General features: G+C 40.2%; 1 protein-coding gene across 1 annotated transcript in view; it reads left to right on the forward strand.

Annotated features, from left to right (window-relative positions):
• The first annotated feature begins 377 nt into the window (after positions 1 to 377).
• The window catches only part of MAP3K7CL (MAP3K7 C-terminal like), a 51,851-nt gene continuing 38,770 nt past the window's right edge, over positions 378 to 13,458 (forward strand). The window contains exon 1 of the mRNA XM_040421763.1: positions 378 to 718. The gene's annotated coding sequence lies outside the window, so the exon portion shown is untranslated. The remainder of the gene's footprint in view (positions 719 to 13,458) is intronic.

Below are 13,458 nucleotides of genomic sequence, written 5' to 3' on the forward strand. Positions count from 1 at the left end.
GCACCCGTCCTTCTATCACTGACTGTGTCACTATGGATGTTGTTAGATGAAGACTGTGACAAGTACGGATCACTGCGGTGTAATCGCGGTTCTTATCTCTATGTGTTTGTATATGGGGGGGGGGGGGGGGGGTACTGGTAACGTGTTGGCACTTGGGACTTTTCTGGTAACCTGTCTGCACTCTGTCCAAGCTGACTATGTCATCCCTGAGTGACGGCCGCCCCAGACAGTTCTGCTGAGTGTAGTCGCTCTATCTTTGCCAGCTAGCTGGAATAGACGCGGCCGCTGATTGGTTCGGGCTGTAAACATTCCTGCCCGGTGAAGTCAGTCTGTTTGTATTTTAAGTCGGTCAGGACTAATGAATTAAAAGCCTTGAACTCCCGTGGTTTGTCACTTATTTTTAAAGACTTGACAGGGAGATTTTTTTTTTCTTCTCCCCCTTGAAGCGTCACAACATACTAAACCAGAAGGAAGGACGGCAAAGTGGGACAAGGAGGAGGACAGCAGGAAAAGCTGGGGGTCTGACTGGGAAAGCGACAACCGCAGGTAGCCGAAGGCTGCTCTAACAGCTGCCCCTGCCTCTCAAGCCTGGTCAATGTTGCTATGCAGCAGGAGCAGACTTTAGTTCCATTGACTTATTTCTCCGTAAAGACAGGGACCGGCCAAGGAAGTGGCTGACCTAGGATTACTGAAGTGCTCGCGCGACCGGCTGAGTGAGGTAAGGCAACAGGTGTGGACACTGGAGCGGGAGCATGGAACATCACTTAATCTGTGCTGGGACACAGAATCTGCAAACCGAGCAGATGGCAAAATTGTAGACAGTTGTGCGGTGTTAAATGGTAGGAGCTCGCCGGCGTGTTATCAGCTCTAGGCTCTTTAATCCTACACGATTAGGGTATGTTCACACGCGGCAGATTTGTTGCAGAAATTGCTGCCACGGTTCCATTCATTGAAATGTCTGCAGAAATCCATGCTGCGGAAACAACCCCAGAGGTTTGGAACAGGAGTGTTCCTACATAGTTTATAAAAAGGAAACCATAAAGGAGCAGGACCCGTCAACAGAAACCATTTTTATGAATCAATGTATTGAATATTATGGGGTTCTCTGAGACTGGGAACATCTTTTGATATTGTCAGGCAGGGTTCAAGGATTTAAAAAAAAAAAAAAAAAAGATTTCCCTATCGCCGGGGCTCCAGTTCTAGCATCGGGTTCCCTATTCCTCCACTTTTGGTCCCCCCTTAACCAGAAGTTTTTATGCCGTCTACCCGCAGGTCACTGGTGCTGGCCAGTCTATGTCCTCAGTGGTGGCAGGGGTCACGTGGCTGGCCAGTCTATGTCCTCAGTGGTGGCAGGGGTCACGTGGCTGGCCAGTCTATGTCCTCAGTGGTGGCAGGGGTCACGTGCCGTTCCTGCACATGCCATTGTTGAAGCCGCTGCTTGGCCAGCAGCAGTGATGTGAGTGTAGACAGCACATAACTCTTCCGGTTCGGAAGGGACCAGAAATGGAGAAGAAGGAGCCCGATGATGGAACTGGAGCCCCAGTGATGGGCGAGTCTTTTCTCATGCACCCTGCATGACAATATCAAAAGAGGGTCCCGGTCTCGGCCCTGAGATGCGGACACAGTGCACACCCATGCAATCCAAGGCGGTATTCTATTAACTCATTAGAAAAATGGCCGCATGGGGGGTGCAGAGGTAGCAGTCGCTACCGGGCCCAGGAGCCTGAGGGGGCCCAAAGACCCTTGTGCTGCATAAGAAGACACACAAAGCACTGAGAGAAGGGGGGCCCAAGCCTAACTCTTGCACCAGGGCCCATGAGCCTTTAGCTACGCCCCTGAGTGGGATCAAACCATATACTACGACCCTCATGATCATGTCTATGAATTTCGCTTAGCAGCTATAGAACAATGGATGTGGAGGTGCGGTCACAGTCTTTTTTTCTACAGTTTTTAAGGGAGTTGATTTTTTTATCTTTCGGATTTTGCATAATTTTTGTAACAAGGAAAGGTTAACATATACTAGTTAGAACCTTATGTTTATGTCTATAAGGGCTCATGCACATGAACATATGTGGCCCGTGCCCGTATTGCGGCCCACAAACTTGAATCGCTTGAATGGGTCTGCAACCCGCAAGATACGGAACGGAGGCACAGAGCGAAAGCCCAGGAAAGCACTATGGATGGCTTCTGTGGGATTACGGCCTGTGTTTCCGCACCGCAAAAAATAGAACATGTTGGTACCCGGGCATTGAGGACCACTATTAGTGGTCCACAGCACGGGCTGCACACGTGTGCATTTTGCTTAGCAGCTATAGAACGATGCATAACAAGCGGTCCTGGTCTTTTTTGTACAGTTCTGAATGGGGTTGATTTTTTTTATCTTTGGATTTTTCAATCATTTTTTAAGCAAGAAAGGTTTACATATACTGAGAACCCCATGTTTAATGAATTTTGCTTAGCAGCTAAAGAACAATGTACCGTATAACACGTGGTTGTGCGGTCCCGGTCTTTTTTTTTCTCCAGTATTGGAGGGGATGATTTCATGCTTCTCATGATGCTTTTCTATCTTTGTATTTTTCAATCATTTTCTTAGGTAGGAATGTTTAGATATACTAAGAACCTTATGTTCATGTCTATAAATTTTGCTTAGGGTATGATTTTGGAGGGTATGATTTTATGTTTCACTTGATAGATCCCTGGATGATTTTTATTTTTTATCTTTGAATTTTTTTTAAGCAGAAAAGTTTTTATTTCTATGGCTTGGTGCAAATGAATATCTATCAAGCAACCAGAAGCCTAGAATTATAGAACAATTTTAATGATACAAGAGATTATAGCAAATGAACCAACTGCTGGATCCCCAGGCTATCAGCTGGCTGGGAAGTTTCTTCAGGCCATACATTTTACCTGCGGCGGCCTCTTCAGGGGAAAGGTGGTATTACATGGCATTTAAATGAATGTGAGCTAGGGAGTTGTGCTTTCTTAGTGGCTTTGCAGGGGTCCAGAGTGGAGCACCCCCCTGATTATGACATCCATAACCTCTTAGAAGGCATGAGAACCAGGTGCTCCCTTTTATAAAAGCCCCAGAGAACGTCCTTAGCATCACAATCTTCTATCTCCAACATACATACCAATAAGAGCACAGGATATCACATTGCACTTGATAGAACAGGTTCATTCGATTAAGACGCCTTCGTAATTAAACACGATGGATGCATGTTTACCGGCCAGACAGGAAATAAATTGGGTAATATTTCTTATCCCTTCAGTTCTAGAATAATGCATGAAGCTTCACAAGTGGTGGTTCCCGATGGAGGTCAGGAATAAATTACTGAAAATGAAGCACTGCTTCGTGTAGATGAAACCGGGCGGTGGTGGTGGGTGGATTGTACGTTTTTATGGTCAATTAAAATATATAGAAGTAAACAACACTCAAGCCATGGCTCTCTCTCTCTATATATATATAATAGTAGATACGATCCACAGTAACTCAGTATAATAATGCAACAAGGTCAACATTTACTGCAGGTAAAAGGGAGGACGGGGGTGGCAGGACAAAGGCAGAGAAACAGAAAGGGACTCGAGGGGTCGGATGGGAGAAGAGAAAACACACTGAACGGGATGAGATAAAGGGGAAACACAGCCAATCTGTAAGGTCGAATGAATGTTACAGTACTAAAAGGAGACCCGGAGGAATAATCGGAACCTTCTGAATGCAATATTTGTAACATGCCCCCATCTACCATGATTATACCATGGTCGGGGTACCACTGCTACCTCCGAGTAGACAGATGATGCCATATATTCTGGAAGGCATGGGTATCTTGCCATTTGGCAGCCATCAGTTCAAGGGTGGTGTGGACAACCTCTATAGACTTCATGTTATAAGGAAATGTTCAAGGTGGCCTAATTGCAGGAAGCCACAGTGGTGGGGTGAATCATAGGAGTAGTTGTACTCACAGTTCGAACGCTCCCTGGACCATGCAGTGATAGGAAGTGAGCACCTTTTATTCCCTTCAGGGTACAACGTGGTTCTGGGGTTATCTTGTCTGATGGTGGATCAGGGTGCCCTTGAGGGTGATGAATTGTGAGGGGCAAGGCAAGGGGAGTTTGATGTTGCTGCAGTGTAGGAAATAAGGAGGCCATGTTAACGGCAAACATTCTTTACTGAAGGCTCAAGTTCAAGTACATTAGTCCCAGTTCTCAGCATGCATGGACTGGCAGTTATTTCACAATGTGCAATTTCCACAGTACTTACAGCTGCAGCCTGCAGTAATACTTAATAGGCCAAGATGTCTCTTTAAAGCAATTCTTCTCACACTGCACTTTTTTAGCTGACTCTAGTATAAGCATCCAAAAATAGGAGTAAAGCACTTTTAACTATGCAACCACAAAGTGGACCTCAATGTCAGACTAAGCTCTGCACCTTTTTTTGCAGGTTTCCAAACTCACAATACTTTGTCACCACAGGTTTCCTGTGCGGATGTGTAGTGGACACATCCGAATTCTGCCTTTTAGATTTGGCCAGGGCCAGAAACCTTTCAATATCAGGACAATGTTTACTGCATAATCTATAAGCTTCTGTTTAAGCAGTTTATTTCCACAGGGTTTCTTCTCGCACCTCCTATTGACACTGGTATGCTTTTCATTCTTTTCCATTTGTCTCTTTCTCTACTTTTGCTTCTGTGGCTGGTTTTCTCTCTAAAGCTGGTTCTCTGCATCTGCACTCATCAATGTCTAGGCATCCACTGTCAACATTAAGCTCCTCCCAATTATTAACTTATTTTTAAAGGAAAATGTATCGTTACATAATAAAATCACATTTTGATCTTTTTGCTGCATACACAACTGGGACACTGCATAATGAAAGGCACATATACCAAAGTCAAGACGAGTAACCCTGGAGGTGTTTATTATAGAGACTTACAAAGAGATGTCTACATCTCTAAAATGTAAGCTCCGGGGCATTCTGACCAGATGTGGACCATCTTGTCCAAAGCTATTGAATAACTCAGGGGGTGGTGAGAAACCAAGTTTAAAGTCTTGGTAAGGAAAGCCAGTTTCCTGTTCCATGTGGAATCTAATAATTTCTTAAAATTTAGGGGTAACATTTGTTCCCCAATTGTTTCCCCCATTCCGAGTGGGCATGCTACCCCTCTCTGAGCTCTGTCTCCTACCAGCAGAATATGGATATGTGAAGCACTGCCTTTTGAATACAAAGCTTTAGAAAGGTAAGATTTCTTGTCAAGGCTATTGAGAGGGGTCAAAAAACTGAGTTGATAATATAATAACCAGGAACTCTTCTAGAGGCCCAAAACTCCGTCAGCAATGAGAAAGGTCTTAGACTTTGACTCTTCAGGAAGCAATATCTGCGTAAACCGTTTGGGAAATCTGGGGTATCAAGTAGAAGCATCAATGGGCCCATAATTGAAGATCAAATCAACTTTTTTTGATACTAAACTGTAGACTGCAAATCTACAGACTTTTTCTAAAATGAAAAAAACTTTTCGTATAATGAAAAAAAAAAATATCCCATTGTTAACTGAAACCATCAACTGCTGCTGAAAAATATTATTATGGGTGGTTTGAATAGCAAAACATGCATTAACTATTCATGTATATGGGTTGTTAAGGTGTTAATGGTGTTAATGAGCCACATCCCACCATTAGTGACACCATTAGTCCTTTAAAATCCTAAATGGAGACAAGAATAGGAATAACTAGATGGGTCAACTGCAGCTTGTTGATGGTTTCCAGGCACAAAATAAAAACAAACCTAAAAAAATGGAAGAATATCTTTGAGCCAATAGAAGTAAGAGGTGGTGCTATACTTTAAACTGCCCCTTCTATATCTGTATAATATAAAATGTTACTCTTATCTGTATGAAAATCTGTATACCTATGTACAAGTTCAAGGAACCAATGAGATGCCTTGTTTATTTCCCGGGTAGCCAATCATATTTCTGCATTTGTTTCATAAATCAGGACCTGAGGACCTGTCCCCTCTCCATGTTATAACAATTCTGAAGCATCTGTTCTTATGACTCTATGTTGTGCCGTTCCTTTATTATTCCTGCTAGAAGTTTGAGTAAAGGTACAGGTGGGTGTTACCAGTTGAGGGTGTGTCCCTGCACAGTCTGACACTATCCAAGCAGTGATGCCAGTGCGCAGTGACACCCCCCCAACTAGTAACATCCAGATGGGCCATTATTCATAAATGTCTAGCAGGAATAATAGAAGAATTGCACAACATCATTATAAATATAGATCCCCGTCTTTAAGACTGACTAAGTCTTACTATGGCAGTCTTAGTATGGCAGCATTATTTATGAGTACTGTACGGTGACATTAGTTATGCGTACAGTATGACATCCTTATTTATGAGTATTGAATGGTGACATTAGTTATAGGTACAGTATGACATCATTATTTATGAGTATTGAATGGTGACATTAGTTATAGGTACAGTATGACATTATTTATGAGTATTGTATAGCATCATTGTTGTGTAAATCTGAAATTATTATTCATGAGTATTGTATGGTGTATTAGGCTACTTTCACGCTTGCGGCAGAGTGATCCGGCAAGCAGTTCCGTCACCGGAACTGCCTGCCGTATCCGTCAAAACGTATGCAAACTGATGGCATTTGTAAGACTGATCAGGATCCTGATCTGTCTTACAAATGCATTGAAATACCGGATCCGTCTTTCCGATGTCATCAGGAAAAACAGATCCGGCATGCGCAGACCGGAAAGACGGATCTGGCATTGCGGTATTTTGAATGCCGGATCCGGCACTAATACATTCCTATGGAAAAAAATAGATCCGGCATTCAGGCAAGTGTTCAGTTTTTTGGGCCGGAGGTAAAAACGCAGCATGCTGCAGTATTATCTCTGTCCTGAACAGTCAAAAAGACTGAACTGAAGACATCCTGAACAGATTGCTCTCCATTTAGAATGCATGGGGATAAAACTGATCAGTTCTTTTCCAGTATTGAGCCCCTAGGACGGAACTCTATGCCGGTAAAGAATAACGCTAGTGTGAAAGTACCCTTAGTTATGTGTACAGTGTGACATTATTAGTACTGTATGGTGACATTAGTTATGTGTACAGTGTGACATTACGAGTACTGTATGGTGACATTAGTTATGTGTACAGTGTGACATTACGAGTACTGTATGGTGACATTAGTTATGTGTACAGTGTGACATTATGAGTACTGTATGGTGACATTAGTTATGTGTACAGTGTGACATTACGAGTACTGTATGGTGACATTAGTTATGTGTACAGTGTGACATTACGAGTACTGTATGGTGACATTAGTTATATGTACAGTGTGACATTATGAGTACTGTATGGTGACATTAGTTATGTGTACAGTGTGACATTACGAGTACTGTATGGTGACATTAGTTATGTGTACAGAGTGACATTACGAGTACTGTATGGTGACATTAGTTATATGTACAGTGTGACATTATGAGTACTGTATGGTGACATTAGTTATGTATACAGTGTGACATTACGAGTACTGTATGGTGACATTAGTTATGTGTACAGTGTGACATTACGAGTACTGTATGGTGACATTAGTTATATGTACAGTGTGACATTATGAGTACTGTATGGTGACATTAGTTATGTGTACAGTGTGACATTACGAGTACTGTATGGTGACATTAGTTATATGTACAGTGTGACATTATGAGTACTGTATGGTGACATTAGTTATGTGTACAGTGTGACATTACGAGTACTGTATGGTGACATTAGTTATGTGTACAGAGTGACATTACGAGTACTGTATGGTGACATTAGTTATATGTACAGTGTGACATTATGAGTACTGTATGGTGACATTAGTTATGTATACAGTGTGACATTACGAGTACTGTATGGTGACATTAGTTATGTGTACAGTGTGACATTACGAGTACTGTATGGTGACATTAGTTATATGTACAGTGTGACATTATGAGTACTGTATGGTGACATTAGTTATGTGTACAGTGTGACATTACGAGTACTGTATGGTGACATTAGTTATGTGTACAGTGTGACACTATGAGTACTGTATGGTGACATTAGTTATGTGTACAGTGTGACATTACGAGTACTGTATGGTGACATTAGTTATGTGTACAGTGTGACATTACGAGTACTGTATGGTGACATTAGTTATATGTACAGTGTGACATTATGAGTACTGTATGGTGACATTAGTTATGTGTACAGTGTGACATTACGAGTACTGTATGGTGACATTAGTTATGTGTACAGAGTGACATTACGAGTACTGTATGGTGACATTAGTTATATGTACAGTGTGACATTATGAGTACTGTATGGTGACATTAGTTATGTATACAGTGTGACATTACGAGTACTGTATGGTGACATTAGTTATATGTACAGTGTGACATTACGAGTACTGTATGGTGACATTAGTTATATGTACAGTGTGACATTATGAGTACTGTATGGTGACATTAGTTATGTGTACAGTGTGACATTACGAGTACTGTATGGTGACATTAGTTATATGTACAGTGTGACATTATGAGTACTGTATGGTGACATTAGTTATGTGTACAGTGTGACATTACGAGTACTGTATGGTGACATTAGTTATGTGTACAGAGTGACATTACGAGTACTGTATGGTGACATTAGTTATATGTACAGTGTGACATTATGAGTACTGTATGGTGACATTAGTTATGTATACAGTGTGACATTACGAGTACTGTATGGTGACATTAGTTATGTGTACAGTGTGACATTACGAGTACTGTATGGTGACATTAGTTATATGTACAGTGTGACATTATGAGTACTGTATGGTGACATTAGTTATGTGTACAGTGTGACATTACGAGTACTGTATGGTGACATTAGTTATGTGTACAGTGTGACACTATGAGTACTGTATGGTGACATTAGTTATGTGTACAGTGTGACATTACGAGTACTGTATGGTGACATTAGTTATGTGTACAGTGTGACATTACGAGTACTGTATGGTGACATTAGTTATGTGTACAGAGTGACATTACGAGTACTGTATGGTGACATTAGTTATGTGTACAGTGTGACACTATGAGTACTGTATGGTGACATTAGTTATGTGTACAGTGTGACATTATGAGTACTGTATGGTGACATTAGTTATATGTACAGTGTGACATTATGAGTACTGTATGGTGACATTAGTTATGTGTACAGTGTGACATTATGAGTACTGTATGGTGACATTAGTTATGTGTACAGTGTGACATTATGAGTACTGTATGGTGACATTAGTTATGTGTACAGAGTGACATTACGAGTACTGTATGGTGACATTAGTTATGTGTACAGTGTGACATTATGAGTACTGTATGGTGACATTGGTTATGTGTACAGTGTGGCATTATGAGTACTGTATGGTGACATTAGTTATGTGTACAGTGTGACATTACGAGTACTGTATGGTGACATTAGTTATGTGTACAGTGTGGCATTACGAGTACTGTATGGTGACATTAGTTATGTGTACAGTGTGACATTACGAGTACTGTATGGTGACATTAGTTATGTGTACAGTGTGACATTATGAGTACTGTATGGTGACATTAGTTATGTGTACAGTGTGACATTATGAGTACTGTATGGTGACATTAGTTATGTGTACAGTGTGACATTATGAGTACTGTATGGTGACATTAGTTATGTGTACAGAGTGACATTACGAGTACTGTATGGTGACATTAGTTATGTGTACAGTGTGACATTATGAGTACTGTATGGTGACATTGGTTATGTGTACAGTGTGACATTATGAGTACTGTATGGTGACATTAGTTATGTGTACAGTGTGACATTACGAGTACTGTATGGTGACATTAGTTATGTGTACAGTGTGGCATTACGAGTACTGTATGGTGACATTAGTTATGTGTACAGTGTGGCATTACGAGTACTGTATGGTGACATTGGTTATGTGTACAGTGTGACATTATGAGTACTGTATGGGGACATTAGTTATGTGTACAGTGTGACATTACGAGTACTGTATGGTGACATTAGTTATGTGTACAGTGTGACATTATGAGTACTGTATGGTGACATTAGTTATGTGTACAGTGTGACATTATGAGTACTGTATGGTGACATTAGTTATGTGTACAGTGTGACATTACGAGTACTGTATGGTGACATTAGTTATGTGTACAGAGTGACATTACGAGTACTGTATGGTGACATTAGTTATGTGTACAGTGTGGCATTATGAGTACTGTATGGTGACATTAGTTATGTGTACAGTGTGACATTATGAGTACTGTATGGTGACATTAGTTATGTGTACAGTGTGGCATTATGAGTACTGTATGGTGACATTAGTTATGTGTACAGTGTGACATTATTAGTACTGTATGGTGACATTAGTTATGTGTACAGTGTGACATTATGAGTACTGTATGGTGACATTAGTTATGTGTACAGTGTGACATTACGAGTACTGTATGGTGACATTAGTTATGTGTACAGTGTGACATTACGAGTACTGTATGGTGACATTAGTTATGTGTACAGTGTGACATTACGAGTACTGTATGGTGACATTAGTTATATGTACAGTGTGACATTACGAGTACTGTATGGTGACATTAGTTATGTGTACAGTGTGACATTATGAGTACTGTATGGTGACATTAGTTATGTGTACAGTGTGACATTATGAGTACTGTATGGTGACATTAGTTATGTGTACAGAGTGACATTATGAGTACTGTATGGTGACATTAGTTATGTGTACAGTGTGACATTACGAGTACTGTATGGTGACATTGGTTATGTGTACAGTGTGACATTACGAGTACTGTATGGTGACATTAGTTATGTGTACAGTGTGACATTATTAGTACTGTATGGTGACATTAGTTATGTGTACAGTGTGACATTACGAGTACTGTATGGTGACATTAGTTATGTGTACAGTGTGACATTACGAGTACTGTATGGTGACATTAGTTATGTGTACAGTGTGACATTATGAGTACTGTATGGTGACATTAGTTATGTGTACAGTGTGACATTACGAGTACTGTATGGTGACATTAGTTATGTGTACAGTGTGACATTACGAGTACTGTATGGTGACATTAGTTATATGTACAGTGTGACATTATGAGTACTGTATGGTGACATTAGTTATGTGTACAGTGTGACATTACGAGTACTGTATGGTGACATTAGTTATGTGTACAGTGTGACATTACGAGTACTGTATGGTGACATTAGTTATGTGTACAGAGTGACATTACGAGTACTGTATGGTGACATTAGTTATATGTACAGTGTGACATTATGAGTACTGTATGGTGACATTAGTTATGTATACAGTGTGACATTACGAGTACTGTATGGTGACATTAGTTATGTGTACAGTGTGACATTACGAGTACTGTATGGTGACATTAGTTATATGTACAGTGTGACATTATGAGTACTGTATGGTGACATTAGTTATGTGTACAGTGTGACATTACGAGTACTGTATGGTGACATTAGTTATGTGTACAGTGTGACACTATGAGTACTGTATGGTGACATTAGTTATGTGTACAGTGTGACATTACGAGTACTGTATGGTGACATTAGTTATGTGTACAGTGTGACATTACGAGTACTGTATGGTGACATTAGTTATGTGTACAGAGTGACATTACGAGTACTGTATGGTGACATTAGTTATGTGTACAGTGTGACACTATGAGTACTGTATGGTGACATTAGTTATGTGTACAGTGTGACATTATGAGTACTGTATGGTGACATTAGTTATGTGTACAGTGTGACATTATGAGTACTGTATGGTGACATTAGTTATGTGTACAGTGTGACATTATGAGTACTGTATGGTGACATTAGTTATGTGTACAGAGTGACATTACGAGTACTGTATGGTGACATTAGTTATGTGTACAGTGTGACATTATGAGTACTGTATGGTGACATTGGTTATGTGTACAGTGTGACATTATGAGTACTGTATGGTGACATTAGTTATGTGTACAGTGTGACATTACGAGTACTGTATGGTGACATTAGTTATGTGTACAGTGTGGCATTACGAGTACTGTATGGTGACATTAGTTATGTGTACAGTGTGACATTATGAGTACTGTATGGTGACATTAGTTATGTGTACAGTGTGACATTATGAGTACTGTATGGTGACATTAGTTATGTGTACAGTGTGACATTACGAGTACTGTATGGTGACATTAGTTATGTGTACAGAGTGACATTACGAGTACTGTATGGTGACATTAGTTATGTGTACAGTGTGACATTATGAGTACTGTATGGTGACATTGGTTATGTGTACAGTGTGACATTATGAGTACTGTATGGTGACATTAGTTATGTGTACAGTGTGACATTACGAGTACTGTATGGTGACATTAGTTATGTGTACAGTGTGGCATTACGAGTACTGTATGGTGACATTAGTTATGTGTACAGTGTGACATTATGAGTACTGTATGGTGACATTAGTTATGTGTACAGTGTGACATTATGAGTACTGTATGGTGACATTAGTTATGTGTACAGTGTGACATTACGAGTACTGTATGGTGACATTAGTTATGTGTACAGAGTGACATTACGAGTACTGTATGGTGACATTAGTTATGTGTACAGTGTGGCATTATGAGTACTGTATGGTGACATTAGTTATGTGTACAGTGTGACATTACGAGTACTGTATGGTGACATTAGTTATATGTACAGTGTGACATTATGAGTACTGTATGGTGACATTAGTTATGTGTACAGTGTGACATTATGAGTACTGTATGGTGACATTAGTTATGTGTACAGTGTGACATTATGAGTACTGTATGGTGACATTAGTTATGTGTACAGAGTGACATTATGAGTACTGTATGGTGACATTAGTTATGTGTACAGTGTGACATTACGAGTACTGTATGGTGACATTGGTTATGTGTACAGTGTGACATTACGAGTACTGTATGGTGACATTAGTTATGTGTACAGTGTGACATTATGAGTACTGTATGGTGACATTAGTTATGTGTACAGTGTGACATTATGAGTACTGTAGGGTGACATTAGTTATGTGTACAGTGTGACATTATGAGTACTGTATGGTGACATTGGTTATGTGTACAGTGTGACATTACGAGTACTGTATGGTGACATTAGTTATGTGTACAGTGTGACATTATGAGTACTGTATGGTGACATTGGTTATGTGTACAGTGTGACATTACGAGTACTGTATGGTGACATTAGTTATGTGTACAGTGTGACATTATGAGTACTGTATGGTGACATTAGTTATGTGTACAGTGTGGCATTATGAGTACTGTATGGTGACATTGGTTATGTGTACAGTGTGACATTACGAGTACTGTATGGTGACATTAGTTATGTGTACA

This window comes from Bufo bufo, chromosome 3 (genome assembly GCF_905171765.1).
Source record: "Bufo bufo chromosome 3, aBufBuf1.1, whole genome shotgun sequence".
NCBI classification, from domain to species: Eukaryota; Metazoa; Chordata; class Amphibia; order Anura; family Bufonidae; genus Bufo; species Bufo bufo.